General features: G+C 43.2%; 1 pseudogene; it reads left to right on the top strand.

Annotated features, from left to right (window-relative positions):
* Positions 1-524: 524 nt before the first annotated feature.
* On the top strand, positions 525-17,364 carry LOC136398155 (60 kDa heat shock protein, mitochondrial pseudogene; annotated as a pseudogene).
* Positions 17,365-18,115: the final 751 nt, after the last annotated feature.

Here is an 18,115-nt window from a genome sequence, read left to right as displayed (position 1 = left end):
GTCAGCCCGTTCTGCAGAGATAGAGGCTCTGGGGCACCTGCAGGAGCAGTGGCAATCGCACCCTTAGTGGAAGTGACAGGGACATCACAGGGGCCTCTGAATTTAATGCTGCAGTAGGGGAAATGGAGAACAGGCAATGCCAGGCAGGAAGGGAAAGGCTGCACGCCCCCTTGTGGCTGGGCCGGCACAGGGGCTGGGTTCATGAGCTCAAGTGAGACCCATCTAAAGATCCTAGAGCAGGGGTCCCCAAACTTTTTACACAGGGGGCCAGTTCACTGTCCCTCAGACCGTTGGAGGGCCAGACTATAAAAAAAAACTATGAACAAATCCCTATGCCCACTGCACATATCTTATTTTAAAGTAAAAAAACGAAACGGGAACAAATACAATATTTAAAATAAAGAACAAGTAAATTTAAATCAACAAACTGACCAGTATTTCAATGGAACTATGGGCCTGCTTTTGGCTAATGAGATGGTCAATGTCCGGTTCCATATTGGTCACTGCTAGCCGTAACAGGTGATATGACGCGCTTCCAGAGCCGTAACGCGTTCACCCCGCATCACCAGCCGTGCTTTGCAGCGCCACCACATACAGTACTCCAGGAGTACTGCATCATGTGCTCCTCTCACGGACCACCAATGAAAGAGGTGCCCCTTCCAGAAGTGCGGTGGGGGCTGAATAAATGGCCTCAGGGGGCCGCATGTGGCTCACGGGCCGTAGTTTGGGGACCCCTGCCTTAGAGGGCTCCTCTGAAGAAAGCCAAGGGCCCTCCAAGCAGGGAGGTGGAGAACAGCAAGAAGTTCACTGTCTCAAATTGTTTGTTTTTCACCCATGTCTATTGAGACCTATGGAAGTAGAGTCTGTGTCTAGAATTTCAGGTTCCACCCTGTGGACTTGCAGAGACTGGGGCACAAGTGCTCACACAAAACTGAGTTTTACTAACAGTGACATGGAAAAGGTCTGACATGAATATAAAAAGTAGAGTGGTTGCAACCCTGTTTCTTCTTCACCTGAAGACCTCAGCATATACACGGGAAAACTGAGGCGCAGAGATGCTGTGTGACTTTTAAGATCACATGTCAGGGTGTTTGAGGGCCACATCAGGACCCCTCACAGGCTGTGTGTTTTGGTGTGCTGTTATGTATCCTCAGACAGTAAGCATGAGGGAGTGACTCCTTCTCTTTTTCTGTAGTTACCTCAGCATCTAACACGTACCAGGTATGTAACAGGCCCTCAAGGAACATGTGCTGAATGAGTGCATGACCAGTGGTTGTTCTAGAGCAGTGGTAGTCAACCTGGTCCCTACCACCCACTAGTGTGTGTTCCAGCTTTCATGGTGGGCAGTAGCGGAGCAACCAAAGTATAAATAAAAAGATAGATTTAACTATAGTAAGTTGTTTTATAAAGATTTATTCTGCCAAACTTAGCAAAAATCCGACATAAAGTACTTGGTAAATAATAATTATTATTATATGCTTTAACTTGCTGTAACTCTGCTTTATAAATTTTATAAAGTAAAGTTACTTCCCTACTTTATAAATCACCATTACTGTGGAACCGGTGGGCGGTTAGAAAATTTTACTACTAACAGAGATACAAAAGTGGGCGGTAGGTATAAAAAGGTTGACTACCCCTGCTCTAGAGGAACTGCAGCTGCGGAAACAGCTGTCTGTGGCTGCTTGCCGTCACGTTGGGTGGCAGGCGGACACTGAGCAGAGGCTGATCCATAAGCTTTCTCTGACTGGTCCTCCAGCCACAGAAATGATCTCACCTCCTAGAAAGTTCTGGTTTAGCAATTCACTCTTCACTTCCAAAAAAACTTGTCACAAAAGAAGATGGCTTCAGTCTCTGAGATTGGCTGGATTTACAGTCATTTATGATGCAGAGTCTATTCTTCAATTTCAGTGCTCCCCTCAAGTCCTTTTCCAAAACTGGCCTGTTAGTTAAGCAGTTGGACTTCTCCCTGCATCCTGTTGCTACAGTGCATGTCTCTGTAATCTTAAAAAAAAAAAAGCCCCCTGCCTCCACTCCTGACCCGGGCCATGCTCCCCCTGCAGGAGCCAGACTTACCTATGGCACAGAGGTGTTCTTCCTTCTCTCCTTGTTTGGTGGCTTGTTTGCTGCCAGTAAGTACAGTTTTGTGATTTGGGGTTTTAAAATTTTTTATTTCTCCAACAGCAGTCAGTACGGGAGAGGAGGAGCTCGTGAAGTCTCCCAGACTCCAGCCTGATTGCGCAGCCCGAGAGTCACGCCGGTCCCCTTGCTGATAGCAGGAAGGCACCTCCCTCTGACCGCTGACAGTGTGCATTTGTACCTCAGCTGGCCTTGTGGGACATTCTGCTAGCCAGGACACTGTCCTCCGTGGCACAATGGGAGATTATCTAATCTCCTGACCCTGATCGCTGGGTGGGCATCTGAGAACCCTTCAGGAGTTCTGATAAAATATGTTACACTCGCCGGGTAAAACAGACACTGGAGACGTTTGGAGAGTTTCAGACAAAGTTTTATGGCCAAGAAAAAGAGAACAAAACAAAGAAAAATAAACCTGCGCAGGGGTGGACTCGAGTGGTAGTCACAAGAGCCACCCCGAGCGCCTACAATCTAGGGGTTTTTATAGCGTAGCAAGCAAGCAGTTCATACAGAAGCGAATTTGGCGTTTAGCAATTGGCTCCTCCAAATCAAATTTTAGTCATGTGCCTTAGTAACCAGTCATACAGTTGAAAGCCCCCAGCTGGAAATGTCCCTATCTATCCCTTAGGATGTGGTCACATTAACTATCTTAGGAGTTTTTACGACTTCCGTATCTCAAGGACTCATCAGCTCCTAGTCATCCTGGGAGTCTATCGACTTCCCTATCTCTAGGACTCATCTGTCTTATTCATCCTGGGAGTCTGGTCTCATCTATTCCGGGAATGTGCTGTGCTTACTGGACCAGTTCTTTTTAAGTTATTTTCCCAAGCCTATTAATGTATTTTATAGTTTTTATTCGAATGTCACAAAATACAGTCACCAGACCTGTTTTCAGGGGTCAGTTGATCAGGTGCTAGGCCTGGGCACTAGCATCTCCAAACTCTTCATGGGATCCTTACGGGCAGTGGTGCTGCCATAATTTAACAACCAGTTTTCTGCCCTAATGACCGTTTTAAGTATAAAAAATGATATACCAACAGGTAGTTAAAAGAGGTACATAAAACTAGATTATGTTATAAGAAAGAGTTTTAAAATATGAATTAAAATAGTAAATAATACTCATAATATGTTGAGGGAATTTTGAGAGTAACACAAAGCTGAAACAAATGACAGATTGTCATCCCTGGTTGTTTGGCACTTTTTCTCTTTATGTTACATGCTTGTTTACTGGAGCAACAAATGCAAGGGAATTCAAATGTAATATTTCATCAAAGGTATAATGAGTTTTATGAAATGAATAAGTAAATATTACAAACATAGTTCTATCAAATTTTTTTTTACCTATGAATGAAATAAACATTACTACAGGTGCTTAGATTACAGTGTTGTACAGATGAACGTTAAAAAAGAATAAGGAATATAAATTTGTGATTTCCACATTGGGCAGCTGCCCAGGTGCCCACCTTAGAGAGAACCCTGATTACAAGTGCCATTTTAGCAACCGGTTCACTGAACTCAACAAAAAATTAGGTATCGGTTCTGCCAAACCAATGCGAACTGGCTGAATCCCACCACAGCTTACGGGAAGCCTGGCCTGAGAGCTGGGGAACTGGCTGAAAGGCAGGACTGATAAGGTGTTGCCTCTTCTTGCCTATAGCATCAAAATTTCTACAAAGGCTCTGAGTAGGACAGGAGGTTGGATAAGGTAACCGCTCCCCTGGAGAGTCTGTGACTCAGTGAGCGATGCTGCTTTGAGCCCAGGAAATTTAGTGGGGGGAAGAAAATCTTTCTCCAACAAGAAGCCAATTGCTTCTTTAAAAGACATTACAATCTAGTAATTTTAATAAACCACTTTGTCTCTGTGGGGAGATTTAAAACAAAAAACAAACAAACAAAAAAATCCAGTTATTACATTGGCAGTAATAAATAAGAGCCAAGTACAGAAAGTAAAATAGAAATTAGTGGCCCTAATTTCAGTCTTTCTTCTTTTACATGTAATGTGGTTTTCTAAGAAATTGTTCCACATCTTTGTCAGAGAGCCTCACGTCTGGCCTCTGAATTTGCTCTGAAAATCAGCCCGTGGGAACGGGAGGCACGGCAGGCAGGCTAGGTTGTGTTCCTCAGATCAGGACAGAGGGCTCCCCCAGGCCGAGCTTCAGAGGGCACAGCGCTGGCCCAAGCCCCACCTTACTTCTCCCTATGGGCCAGGAGTCCACGGGGTTAAGAAGATGTGCCTGCTCGGAGCTAATGAGCCTTCGCCTTCTGGGTTAGGAACTGGGTGTGCAGGGTCCAGTATCCCCAGTATTCCACAGCATCTGGAATGAATATTTGTGTCCCCCAAAGTCATATGCTGAAATCCTAATCTCCAATATGATAATTTCGGGACGTGGGGTCTTTGGGAGGTAATTAATTAGCTGTCATGATGGGATTAGTGCTCTTATGAGAAGAGACATGAGGGATCTGTCTGCATTGTGTGAGGACACAGCAAGAAGCTGGCTCTCTGTAAACCAGGAAGAGAGACCTCACCAGACATTAAACAGGCTGGCACCTTAATCTTGGACAGAAGTGTGAAAAATAAATGTTTCTTATCTGAGCCACCCAGTCCACGGTATTCTGTTGTAGCTGCCAAGCTCTCTGCTGGGCTCTGGGGGGCCCTCTTCCCCAGGCCACTGTTGACAGCTGTGCTGCTGCTTGTGTCCCTGGCCTGAAGGGCTGGCAGAGGGTGGCTGTTTGCAGGGACCGGAAGTGCAGGCTGAGGCATCCACATTGTGGGAGATGGAGCCAAGGGCGGGACAACGAGGACGGAGGAGCCACAGGCTGGCCTCGCCGTCCCACCACATCCAGGCGTAGCACTGAGACCCTAAATTTCCTTCCAAGACATTATGAAGATATAGTTGTCAAAGTAGGAGATAAAACACACTTTACTTGGTGACTTATTAGTTTGATTTTTAACTTCCAGAGAGTTAGAACTCTGGGGGGGTGGGCCTTCCTTTGTACCCCTGTGTGGCGGTTCATAGCAATGCTTTGGTATCTACAGCAGCAACATGTGCAAAAGACACAACAGAGTCATCACACATCAAGAGCCTTTCTGCTGCATAAAATACAGTATATACATGAAGAACATGGATTGAGAGATCATTTTTATTTGTCTAGTGCTTCTCGTCATCCCTATTCAATTTTCACTGCTTGACTTGGAAATGCCTTGCGCTCTAACCTATGAAAGGCAGTCACTTTATGAGCCATGTGCCGGTAATAAAACTCCTACAGCAGTCTGCTGAACAGTCAGGGGAATACTAACAAGAAAATAATTTCTTCTTTAGTAGAAAAACAATTCTACAAGCACCTGCTTCCTAGCTCGCAGTTAGTCATTCTCCCTTGGAGTCCCGGTAGGGGCGTTTCAGGGTACTTGCGGAAAGTTGTTTTATCCCTTTCTTCTCCATTCGGTTCAGAGCTCCTCAAAAGCAGACATTGCACCTTCTTTCTCTTTAGATTTACAGCCCCCAGCCCCCCCCCAACAGTTAATGAGTATTATGTTGTGGTATAATAAATAATATATCTTTGGTCTTTGTCCCTGGTTCCTGGCACATTGCTCCTAAAACCCTTGGAATTTTCTGAGTGATTAGGAGGGGCTTTTGTCTGCTAATGAGCTGACTTAAGGTGGATGAGAAGCTGGATAGTTTCAGGATGAGGGCCTGTGGTGGGAGAAACCATCTGCATTAGGGGCTGGAGATTTCAGCCCCACTCTCCAACATTTGTGGAGGAGAGAGGGGCTGGAGAATAGATGCCATGATTTAATCAACCATGTCTAGGTTATGAAGTCTTGATTAAAACTCTGAGAAAATGACTTGGCATGGGACATGGACCCCATTTCTCAATAAAAGGAATGTTAAAATTCCACAGACAGAATTTTTAATATTTAATAAATTGGAGTAAAGTCTGCCCTTAAAGTCAATTCTTGCATTATACTTTTTTCTTTTCAGATTTTATCTACTCATTTTTAGAGTGAGAAAAGAGAGGAGAGAGAGAGAGAGAGAGAAGGGAGGAGGAGCAGGAAGCATCAACTTTCATATGTGCTTTAACCAGGCAAGCCCAGGGTGTCGAACCGGTGACCTCAGCATTCTAGGTCGACACTTTATCCGCTGCGCCACCACAAGTCAGACACGTTATACTTTTTCTTAATTATTAGTATACATATGTGGTATCTCCTCTCCAACAACAAATATGATGTGCCATCACCAATCAATCGTCCATTTCTCTGACAGCAATTTTATGTCCACTATTCAATTCAGTCTGACCCTGAGTACCCAGAGTTAGCACAGACCTGAATGAAAGGCTCAGTCCCACACGACTGCCACTCACTTAGATGCCAGTTGCAACACCAGAGACCTGGGGCTTCCCGCACTTCTGTCCAACTTGGCTACACATTTGGGAGTTCTCTTTAACCTCTTACAGGTTTGCTACTTTGCTAGAATGACTCAGAGAACTCAGGAAAACACTTTACCTACACTTTCTGGTTTGTTAAGGAACAGCTAGAGGAAGGAGAGGCAGAGCAAAGCGTCAGTGTTGGGGAGGCACAGAGCTTGCATGCCTTCTCTGGGAGCATCGTCTTCCCAGTGCACCACCGTGCTCACCAGCACAGAAGCTCTCCTTACTCCCAACCCACAGGAGAAACGCTCACACTATCTTGCTGCTGTCCTGTCTGAGCAGGTGTGAGCCAGGCAGCCCGAGCCTGACTTCCTTCGTGGTATCCACTTGGCCATAGCATCTCATGCCCATTATCACACCAGATGACATGGTTGGGACAAGAGCTGGAGGATCCCTCTCTTTGCGGTGCCCTCTCTGACCAGATCCTCTTCTGCTCAGTCAGGACAGAACACAGATGAGCAATTGCGCTCTAAGCAAATGTTCACGGGCTGAGACACCTGTCTCTCCTCACAAGCCCGACAGTACATCTGGATGAGGGGCTAATGGAGCACTCCCCTAGGTCAGGGGCTCCTCATCCAAAGTCTTCTCCAATTTCCACATCTTGGGCTTATTACAACTGGTGGGGCTGGGGGGTGAGTAGAGCCCTGTGGGGATGGGTCTGTGAGTCTATAGGATGAAGGGACAACAGAGCCTCAGCTTCTCAGCTTTGGCTTTTATCCCAATAATCAGACAAGAAAAAATTCCATTTGAAATTCTCTCATAGTAATTGTTAAATAATCACAGTATATTCTCTTTGAAGGAATAAAATGTAGCCATTCAAAATCTGAAGACTACTTAATGAGAAACATTTATTGATATGCATACTTTATTGACATATATTTAATGAGATATTGTTAAATGAAGAACTCAATCCTCAAAACCACATAATTACATGTTTTTAAAATACATAGTATTTATATTTATAGATGCATTAGAACATTCACTACACCATTGTTTCCCCAAAAGGATGGAATTATAGGTAATTTTTTTTTCTTCTCTGTAGTTTTTGGGGGTTTTTCACATGCAACTTTGATAAGTACAATTTTTTTCTGAAAAATAAAATTAAATGTTAATCTCCCTCTTGGCCACATCCTTCTGCAAATGTTCTTTTTCTTTATTAACATTTTAGTTTTCAGTACCGAAGGAGCTGTTATTCGAAGCAAGTGAAGGAACAGAAATAAGCCCCCAGGCGCTGGTGCTGAGATCTCAGCAGCCAGCGAGAGCACACACGAGCAGGACCTGCCTCGGCAGAGATTAGCGGGGCCAGAGGGCGGCCGCACCAGCAGGTGTCTCAGGAAAAGTGCCTGGGACAGAGGTGAGTATCTGGGTTGCACACTGGAATCTCCTGGGGTGCTTTTAAAACAACTGATGCCAGGACAGCCCAAGTTAAAGTCTGGAGTGTTTCCAACATGCAGCCAAGGTTAAGAACCCCTGCCCAAGTGTGGGAGCCTCACCTGCAAGCCTGTCTCCCTCATCATCCAGGCACCTTCTCCAGAGCTTCAAACATCTTCTCCTATATCAATTGTCTGAAAGCATTTGGTTACAAATGTAGTTTCCAAAGTTATAACTAAACTAGGAGGCAGGAAGATAAATGATTTTAGGTCATGTATTGAATTGAATAGTGTCCCCAAAGCATTCCTGTCAACCCATAACCTTAGAATGTGACCCTATTTAGAAATTGGATCTTGGCCCTGGCCGGTTGGCTCAGTGGTAGAGTGTCAGCCTGGCGTGCGGGAGTCCCGGGTTCGATTCCCGGCCAGGGCACACAGGAGAAGCGCCCATCTGCTTCTCCACCCCTCCCCCCCTCCTTCTTCTCTGTCTCTCTCTTCCCCTCCCGCAGCCAAGGCTCCATTGGAGCAAAGATGGCCCAGGTGCTGAGGATGGCTCTATGGCCTCTGCCTCAGGTGCTAGAATGGCTCTGGTTGCAACAGAGCAGCGCCCCAGAGGGGCAGAGCATCGCCCCCTGGTGGGCATGCCGGGTGGATCCTGGTCGGGCGCATGTGGAAGTCTGTCTGACTGCCTCCCTGTTTCTAACTTCAGAGAAAAAAAAAAAGAAAAGAAAAAGAAATTGGGTCTTTGCAAATATAGTGCTCACAAAAATTAGGGGTTATCATATGAAGCGATAAGATATCCCCTAATTTTTGTGAGCAGTATATAATCAAGCTAAGATGAGGTTAGACTTCATTAGGATGGGCCCTAAAGCCAATAACTTAAAAGAGGAAAGAGGCTCAGAGACACACAGTAGGAAGAAGTCTATGTGAGGACGGAGGCAGAAATTGAGATGAACAGCGACCAGGACTGTCAAGGACTGCTGGCTGGCTCCGGAAGGCAGGAGAGAGGCAGGAGATGGAGCCTCCTTCGCAGCCTCCGGAAAGAGCCAGCCCCGCTGACACCTTCACCTTGGACTTCTGGCCTCCTGAACTGTGAGAGCCGAACACTCAGCCTGTCGTTCTGAGCTACCCAGATAGTGGTCATCTGACTCAGCAACCACAGGAAAGCAGGCAGGCTTTTCCAGAAGTTTCCCAGTTACATCTCTAAGAGGCAAGGTCTCACCTCAGCATAGCTGTTTCCTGGACCTCAGAGATTTCTCCCCTACCTGCCTAGTGTTCTCTGTAAGCAGAGAAAAAAAATGCTTCTTTGATAACACATGTCAATTTTCTTTCAATTACATGCAGCACAGGAGCTATTTGGTTTGCGAGGTGGGAAAACAATCCCACTTTACATTTTGTTCTGCTGCTTCTCCCTGTTCAGTCAGGAGACTTTTCTTATTAGACTCACTCACCTGGTAACTAATGAGAATTGCCAGCTTTTGAAAAGCAATTACTTCTAAGTAAAACAAGCACTTCTCTGAACAAGTCAGAAAAAGGCTGGACATGCTGTAAACAAGGTATAAACAAGGTACAGCAGGAGAGGGGCTCTGCTGTCTGCTGCAACCTTGAGACAGTGCTTTCATCAGCACCATCTGTATGGGAGAACGGGTGACCAGTGAGGCCGTAACTGGTCATTTATTTTATTCTGCAGCTTCCCAATGGGTAGTAGCAACCATGTAAATTAAGTTCCATTCAACTGAATAAATAACTATCGCATGCCCTCTATGCTAGGGGTTGGAGATGCTAGGAGACCACCGCCCTCGGGAAAACCACGGACCACAAAGAAGGCAGAGAAGTAATAATGGCTCAGAGCCTAAGTGTGATGCAGGGGCACCTACCCTCTGAAGTGGTGGCCTTACGTGACTTGCCAATTAAACACTGTGAATGGAACATGAATGTTTTTCTCTGCTCCCTCCTGGAAATGCACTAAAATGAAAGCAGTAGGGGAAAAAAAGGCAAAGAGAGTTGAGGAAGAGACTGCAACAAATGAGAAAGGTCACTGGGTTTGGTAGGAATGAAAAATAGAGGAAGAAGAGGAACAGAGAACTCTGACTACAAAGTGTCTACAGGAAAACAGGAAACACCTGAACTATGGAGGTGGTGGTGGGTATGAAGTAAAAAATAAGAGATTTGGTTGTGATTTATTTTAAGAAGAAATTAGATCCCAGGTTTCTAGCCCATCCGGAGCAGCTAAGGGGCCACCCCTCCGCACCCAAGTAGCAGATTCATTGTTGGAGAGCAGGTCAAGAAGGGCTACAGTCAGAGCAGAGAGGGGGCAAAATGCTGTTCTGAGAGTGAAACTGACATCTAAACCAGAAGGCTCGGAAACCCCTGCCTCCATCCCCTACTCCTAGGGGGTGACACTGGGTATACAGTCCCCAGATCGAAGACTACTGGGTTCTTTCTGGCCCCCAAAAAGGATATGCAGATAAGGACGGAGTTTCTGGGGAAAAAAGAGGGGGAGGCCAAGAACTTCAAATTTTTGATGAATTATCCTACAGATCCCTACCCTAAACATTACACATAGATGGACAAACTCCTTCTCCGTGGATACATAGAGTTTCAATCAACCTTTTAGTGTCTAATGAACAGTTCAAGTATCCTCAGACATTTGAAGAAAGTTTTTAACATGGGAAATAGAAATCAAAGTAAGTGAATAGCAAAAAGCTTAGAAGAAATAGAAAACTAAAAACAAAACAAAAATCCTATATAGTGAATAGCCTTGGAGAGAGAATGCATTTCCAAACCAAGAAGAGCCTGCTATTAAAAAGGAACGATATTCACAATAACCAAGAAGTAAAAATGAAGTTCACAAACAGATAACTAGATAAAGGAAATGTGGTATATACTATACACAATGGACTAGTACCCAGGCTTAAACAAGAAGGAAATCCTGTCACACATGATATGGGGATGAACCTTGAAGACACCATCTTAAGTGAAATAAACCAATCACAGGACAAATATTGCGCGATTCCACTTTTATGAAGTATCTAAAGTAGTCAAACTCATGGGGCAGACCGCAGAGTGATGGTTGACAGAACTTGGAAGGAGGGGGAAATGGGAGAACTCGTTCAATGAATATAGAGTTTGTCATGCAAGATGAAAAAAATTTTTTAAAGATTTTCTGTACAATGTGCATATAGTTAACAATACTGTATGGAACACTTACAATTTTTTTTAAGAGAGTAGGTTTTATGTTATGTGTTCATTACCACAATTTAAAAAATGCAAAACTCAACTCTGGCCCATATTGGCTATGTGACCTTGAATTACTTACTTTGCCCTTCTGAATCTTTTCTTATCATCGAAGAGATGGGATCAACAGCTACCTTGCTGAGATGCTTTGAGGATTCAAGTACACAATGCATTTAAAGCACTAGCTAGCAGGAGGAAAGAACAACAAAAAGAAAAGTTGGAAGAATAATATAAAGTTCATGGACATTAAAAATGTAACAGCAGACTGACTGATGGTAGCACAGTAGATAGAACATCAACCTGGGATGCTGAGTCCCCAGGTTCAAACCCCGAGGGCACTGACTTGAGCATGGGCTCCTCTGGTTTGGGCGCAGGTTCACCAGCTTGAGCTCAAGATCATCAGTATAATCCCGGGGTCACTGGCTTGATCCCAAAGGTCGCTGGCTTGAAGCCCAAGGTCACTGGCTTGGGCCTAAGGTCCCTGGCTTGAGCAAGGGGTCACTGCCTCGACTTGAACCCCCCCACCCCCATCAAGGCACTTAGGAGAAGCAATCAACGAATGACTAAGTTGACGCAGCTATAAATAGGGGCTTCTCATATTTTTTTTCCACCTTCTCTTTCTCTCCTTTGCTGTCTCTTTGCCTCTCTCTCTCAAAAAATTAAAAAAAAATTAAAAATAAATGCCAACAGAACTCTCTGTTATTTATTACTGACAGGTTGCTGGCCTGCAGCAAATATTTGACTGCATGAAGTCCTTTTGCCAGATTAGGTCAGCGTCCAGGGCACTGTCTCCTCATCTCACTTGGGCTTATGCCAAAGCTGTAAAATTGGTGCAGATACTGAGTCTTAACACTTCAAAGTGTAGACCTTTCAGTCAATACTGTAGTCATTACTATGGGGACAAAGCCAAGAACACTAATTATTAGAGTTGGGTAAATCCCAAAGTAACAAAAGATGGTGTGACCATTGTAAGCCCATTGACTTAAACGATAAAAATATTGTCGTTAAACTTGTTCAAGATGTTGCCGATAATGCAAACGAAGAGGCTGGGGCTGGCACCACCACTGCTACTGCACTGGCTTGCTCCATGCCAAGGAAGGTTTTGAGAAGATTAGCAAAGGTGCTCAGCCACTGGAACTCAGGAGAGATGTGATGTTAACTATCGATACTGTAATTGCTGAATTTAAGAAGCAGTCTAAACCTGTGACAACCCCTGAAGAAATAGCTGGGGTTGCTACAATTTCTGCAAATGGAGATAGAATTGGCAGCATCATTTCAGATGGCATGAAAAAGTCTAGAAGAAAGGGCATCATCACCTTAAAGGATGGAAAAACACTGAATGATGAATTAAAAACTATTAAGATCTGAAGTTTGGTTAAGGTTATATTTCCTCATACTTTATTAATATAGTAAACAAACAAAAAAGTGAATTACAAGATGCCTATGTGCTATTGAGTGAAAAGAAAATCTCTACTGTCCAGTCCATTGTACCTGCTCTTGAAATTGCCGATGCTCACTATAAGCCCTCGGTCATAACTGCTGAAAGTGTTGATGGAGAAGCTCTAAGTACATTCATTTTGATAAGCTAAAAGTTGGTCTTCAGATACAATAGGAAGCAGTCAGAGCCCCAGGTTTTGATGAAAATAGAAATAACCAGCTTAAAGACATGGCTATTACTACTGGTGGTGCAGTGTTTGGAGAAGAAAAAAGGACTCAAAATATTGAAGATGTTCGGTTTCAGGACTTGGAGAGGTCATTGTGACCAAAGATGATGCTCCTTTTTTATTTATTTATTTATTTATTTTTATTTTTTTAACTAATGCAATTTAAAATTTTATTTCTCCAAATATTACAATTATAAATGTAAATAAAACATGTTCAAGCCTTTGCATCTTCTCAAAATAGAAAAGTAGTAACATTTTATCTTATTTATGATTTTAATCTATTGTGTTTACATAGATACAAGTGTCCCACCAAATATACCTCCCCCTACCCTCATGTTCCCCTCAGCCCCCCTTACCTTCTCCCCTCAATGTCTTCCCCCCTTTCCTCCAGGATTTGCTGTCCTGTTCTCTATAATGTTGTGTTATGTATATATAATTTATCAATCTCTTTCTCTTCTCTGATCCCATCTTCTCTTCCACTTTCCCTCTGACCGCTTTCCCTCTGGTCCCTTTGATCCTGCCTCTGCCTCAGTTCCATTGCTCAGTTCACATTGTTCACTGGATTCCTCAAATGAGTGAGGTCATATAATATTTTTCTTTCTCTGCCTGGTTTATTTCACTTAGCATGATAGTTTCCAGGTTCATTCATGTTGTTGCAAAAGGTAAGATTTCTTTCTTCCTCAGGGCTGTGTAGTATTCCATTGTGTATATGTACCAAAGCTTTTTAATCCACTCAACCACTGAAGGACACTTGGGCTGTTTCCAGATCTTGGCTATTATAAACAATGCTGCAATAAACATGGGGGTGCAAAGTTTGCTTTATATATTTATGTGCTCCTATATTAGGCTCATAGATATTTATGATGGTTATATATTCCTGTTGGATTGCTCCCTTTATCATTATGTAGTGACTTTCTTTATCCTTTACTATAACCTTTGTTTTAAAGTCTATTTTGTCAGATATAAATATTGCTACCACAGCCTTTTATTTATTTCCATTTGCATAAAATATTTTTTTCCATCCCTTTACTTTCAGTCTATGTATATCTTTTGTTTTGAGGTGGGTCTCTTGTAGACAGAATATGTACAGTCCTGTTTTCTTATCCACACAGCTACCCTATGTCTTTTGATTGGAGCATTTAATCCATTTATATTTAAGGTTATTATTGATATGTAGTTATTTATTGCCATTTTATTTTTTAAATTCACGTTCCTCTTTTACTAGATTTTCTCCCCTTTGTTCTGTTTACAGCAGGCCCCTTAACATTTCTTGTAGCATTGGTTTGGTTGTAATGAATTCTTTGAGGTCTGTTTTTTGTTTTTGTCTGGGAAGCTTTTTATTTCTCCTTCAATTTTAATGATAGCCTTGCTGGATAGAGAAGTCTTGGTTGTAGGCTCTTGTTTTGCATTACTTTGAATATTTCTAGCCATTCACTTCTGACCTCTAATGTTTCTGTTGAGAAGTCAAATGTCATCATTCTTATGGGGGCTCCTCTGTAAGTAATTGACTGCTTTTCTCTTACAGCTTTTAGTATTCTTTTTTATCTTTAATTTTTGTATTTTAATTATGATGTGTCTTAGTGTGGGCCCATCCTTAATGGGACTCTCTGTGCTTCTTGAATTTGTGTGACTTTTTCCTTCATCAGTTAAGGGAAGTTTTCAGCTATGATTTCTTCAATCGGATTCTCTATCCCTTGATCTTTCTCTTCTCCTTCAGGAACCCCTATGATGTGCATGTTATTTCTCCTTATGTTGTCACAGAGCTCTCTTAGAGTTTCCTCAGACTTTTTGAGCCTCTTTTCTTTTTGCTGCTCTGCTTCCATGCTTTCGTTTATCTTGTCCTCTAAATCGTTGATTTAATCTTCTGCTTCATTCAGTCTACTTTTAATTCCTTCTAGTGTGGTCTTCATTTCTGATATTGTATTTGTCATTTCTGAATGCTTCTTTTTTATTATTTCAATGCCCTTTTTTGTACTTGCTACCTCTTTATTTAGGTGCTTTTTATGTCCATCTATTGTTGTTCTAAGATCTTTGAGCATCCTAACAATCATTATTTTAAACTCTGTATCCAGTAATTTGGTTATTTCCATCTCATTCAGATATTTTTCTGAGTATTTCTCTTGTTGATTCATTTAGGTTGCATTTCTCTGCCTTCCTATTCTGTCTGTGTATAAGAAGGATGTGGCCACAGGAGTCCAGGGGGTATGGCCTCTGTGTTCCCTAGGTGTACAGGCGTTGCTTGTGCCAGCCCTCCTCTGTGGTTGCTGTGGCTTCCATCTCACCTTCACAGGCTGGACTGCATTTGTGGGCCTGGGCTGCAAGCCCTGGCTGGCCCCTAGCCTCTGCCCTGCCCCTGCAGGTGGGACTGCATTCAGGTGTTTGGGCTGCAAGCCCTGGCTGCCCCCCAGCCTCCACCTGACCCCTGTGGGTAGAACTGTGCTCCTGCATCTGGGCTGCAAGCCTTGGCCAGCCCCCAGCCTCCACCCCACCCCTTATGGCGGGACTGTGCTCATACCCAGCCACACACTTCAGCGGGTTCCCTGGATTCTGCTTTGCCCTCATGGGTCTGTGTCGAGGTCCAGCCACGACAAGTCTGTTACAGGGTCTTTGAATGGGAAAAGGTATGGAATTAAATAAATGATAGACAGAAAATTAAAGATATATACATAAAGATGGGTTCGGGAGGACCACACGGCGAGCAGTCTCTACTGCTCCTAAGCCGATGCAATGGCGGCCTCCAGAAGCTCATCCGTCTTTATTCAGGGAAAAAACGTGGTCCATTAGCAATTCAATTGTTTCCAAGACAACTCAAAGACAACCCCTACCATACCATTTAGATCTAACTTTACACCAATAAGAAACTAGCTTATTATTGGTGGGAGAACATGGGTGGGACAAGCAATAATCAGGTATAGCTCTTTGTTAACTGGGCAGGTGAGATGGGTGGTTAGGCCCAGCACCTGTCCCCTGGATATAAAAACACCCTGTTTATATTTCGGTCCCCAACAGGTCTGACTGCTTTTGTGCACCCCGTCCACAGCTGCAGCTGGTCCTCTGCCTGGACCTCTGCCGACAGGACTGTGCTCTCATGTCCCACTGCTGTCTGCTCCAGCGAGCACTCAGCAGTGGGGAGGGGGGTGGCAATATAGCTCAGACCTCAGCACTCAATAGTGTACCCCTGATGGCTCTCTGTTTCTATGTGATTCTTTGCTCTGACTGCAGCAGGACAGCTTCTGTTTGGCTGGTGACTTGTTTCCCTTTGCTGGTATTGCTAGTTCCAGAAAAAATATTCACTTTAGATTTGGGGAGTGACTCAGCCTAGGGGTTAGGGTGGCTGTCCCTCAAAGTGTTTCTCCCTGTGCCTCCTAGATTACACTCTCTTCCTGCTACTCCGGTCCTCTCAGTTCAACCTGTCCCCCGGATCCCCAGGTGAGTGCTTATGAAAAAGGTTTTTTCCGTGGTCCCTTTAAGATGAATCCTGAGACTGAGAAATCTGTCTCTTTCTCACAGACAGTATCCTGGCTTATTTCGCAGCTAAATACTGTCTGTATGCCTCTTTAGGCTCTGAGGCTGCAGGCTGGGGCTTTGGACCTGGGGCCCAGGACCCTCCCCTCTCCGGGAAACTCCCCTTCCACCATGTGAGTCCCTCCAGGCTGCTGCTCACTCCTGGGAGCTAGGCAGCCCTCTCCGTGTTTCCGCTTTTCCTACCAGTCTCAGTGTGACTTTTTCGGTGATCTTTGGTTATAGATTCCTCTTGGTTTAGCCCAAAATTGGTTTTTCTAGAGGATTGTTCTTAAATTAAGTTGTAATCCACTTTGGTTCTGGGAGGTGGAAGTTGGTACATCCGCTTACTCCATCGCCATCTTGCCACCCCCAAAAATGATGCTCTTGAAAGAAAAAGGTGACGAGGCTCAAATTGGATAAGGTATTCAAGAAATCATTTAGTGGTTAGATATAACAACTGGTAAAATGAAAAGGAAAAACTAAATGAACATCTGGTAAAACCCTCAGATGGAGTAGCTGTGCCAAAGGTTGGTAGGACAAGTGATGTTGAAGTGAGTGAAAAGAAAGAGAGTAAAAGCTGCCCTCTATTCTGCATGAGAGTCTGTTGAAGGAGGCTTTGTTCTGGGAGGGGTTATGCCTTGTTTTGGTGAATTCCAGCCTTGGATTCAGTAATTCCAGCTAATAAAGATACCAACAAGTAGTATAGAAATTATATATTTTTAAAAAAGATTCTAAATCTCTGCAATGAGTATTGCGAAGAATGCAGATATTAGGGGGTCATTGATAATTGAGAAAATTATGCCAAGCTCCTCAGAAATTGGGTATGACACTATACTATACTTAGAGATCTTGTGAATATGGTAGAAAAAGGGATCATTGATCCAACTACGGTTCTAAGAACTGCTTTACTGGATGCTGCTGGAGTGATCTGTTAATGAATTGTAGTCGCAGAAATCCCAGAAGAAGAGAGAGACTGTGGAATGGGTGGCTTGTGTAGAATGGGAGGTGGTAAGAGAGGCGACATGTTCTAATCTCTGGAACAGTGCTTTCCTGTTGCTAATGAGAACTGTGAGAAAAGCTCAGGGAGTGCTCCTCCCCCAAACTTCTGAGAAGTCAGTTGAAAGAAATAGCTGAAGAAAAGGTTGACTAATTTTTAAGAAAATTACTGTAACCATCAGTTGCTAGTTTCAGTTGACAACATACAATGGTTTACGTCTGTCATTTTGTATTTTTTAATAAAAACACACTTGTACACTCTTGATAACAGAGTAAGAGGCAGGTACTGTTCTCAACCTAAATCACTGAGACATTTTTACTACTATTCTGCTAGAGTCAAGATTTAGTATTTCCCATCACTTGAGAAGTTAAGAAGCAGCTTTTCTGCAGAGAATAAGAATAATTGTGTACAAAGTAGGGAAATATCCAATTATGTGACAACTTTTGTGTAATAAATTTTACTTAAAGTTTAAAAATATGATAGCAGAAATAAATATTGGAGTAAGTGGTGATTTAATCACATGGAAAATGGCATTCAGAGTTTTACAATTCTTTTTTTGAATTTTTAAAAAACAATTTTAAGTAGAAGAGGTTTATTTTTTTCCTTTTTAATTGAATTTATAGGGGTGACATTGGTTAACAAAATTATATAGGTTTCAGATGTACAGTTTTATAATACATCATCTGTATATTGTATTTTGTCAAGTCTCCTAAGTTACAGTTCTGTTGGACAATTTATAAAGAATTCATTATAGTGACATAAAAATATAAGCTAAAAAATGTTTA

The sequence above is a fragment of the Saccopteryx leptura genome, chromosome 3, assembly GCF_036850995.1.
Source record: "Saccopteryx leptura isolate mSacLep1 chromosome 3, mSacLep1_pri_phased_curated, whole genome shotgun sequence".
Classification (NCBI taxonomy): domain Eukaryota; kingdom Metazoa; phylum Chordata; class Mammalia; order Chiroptera; family Emballonuridae; genus Saccopteryx; species Saccopteryx leptura.
The sequence above is the reverse complement of the archived record's forward strand: the minus strand, read 5'-3'. Positions and strand labels throughout refer to the sequence as shown.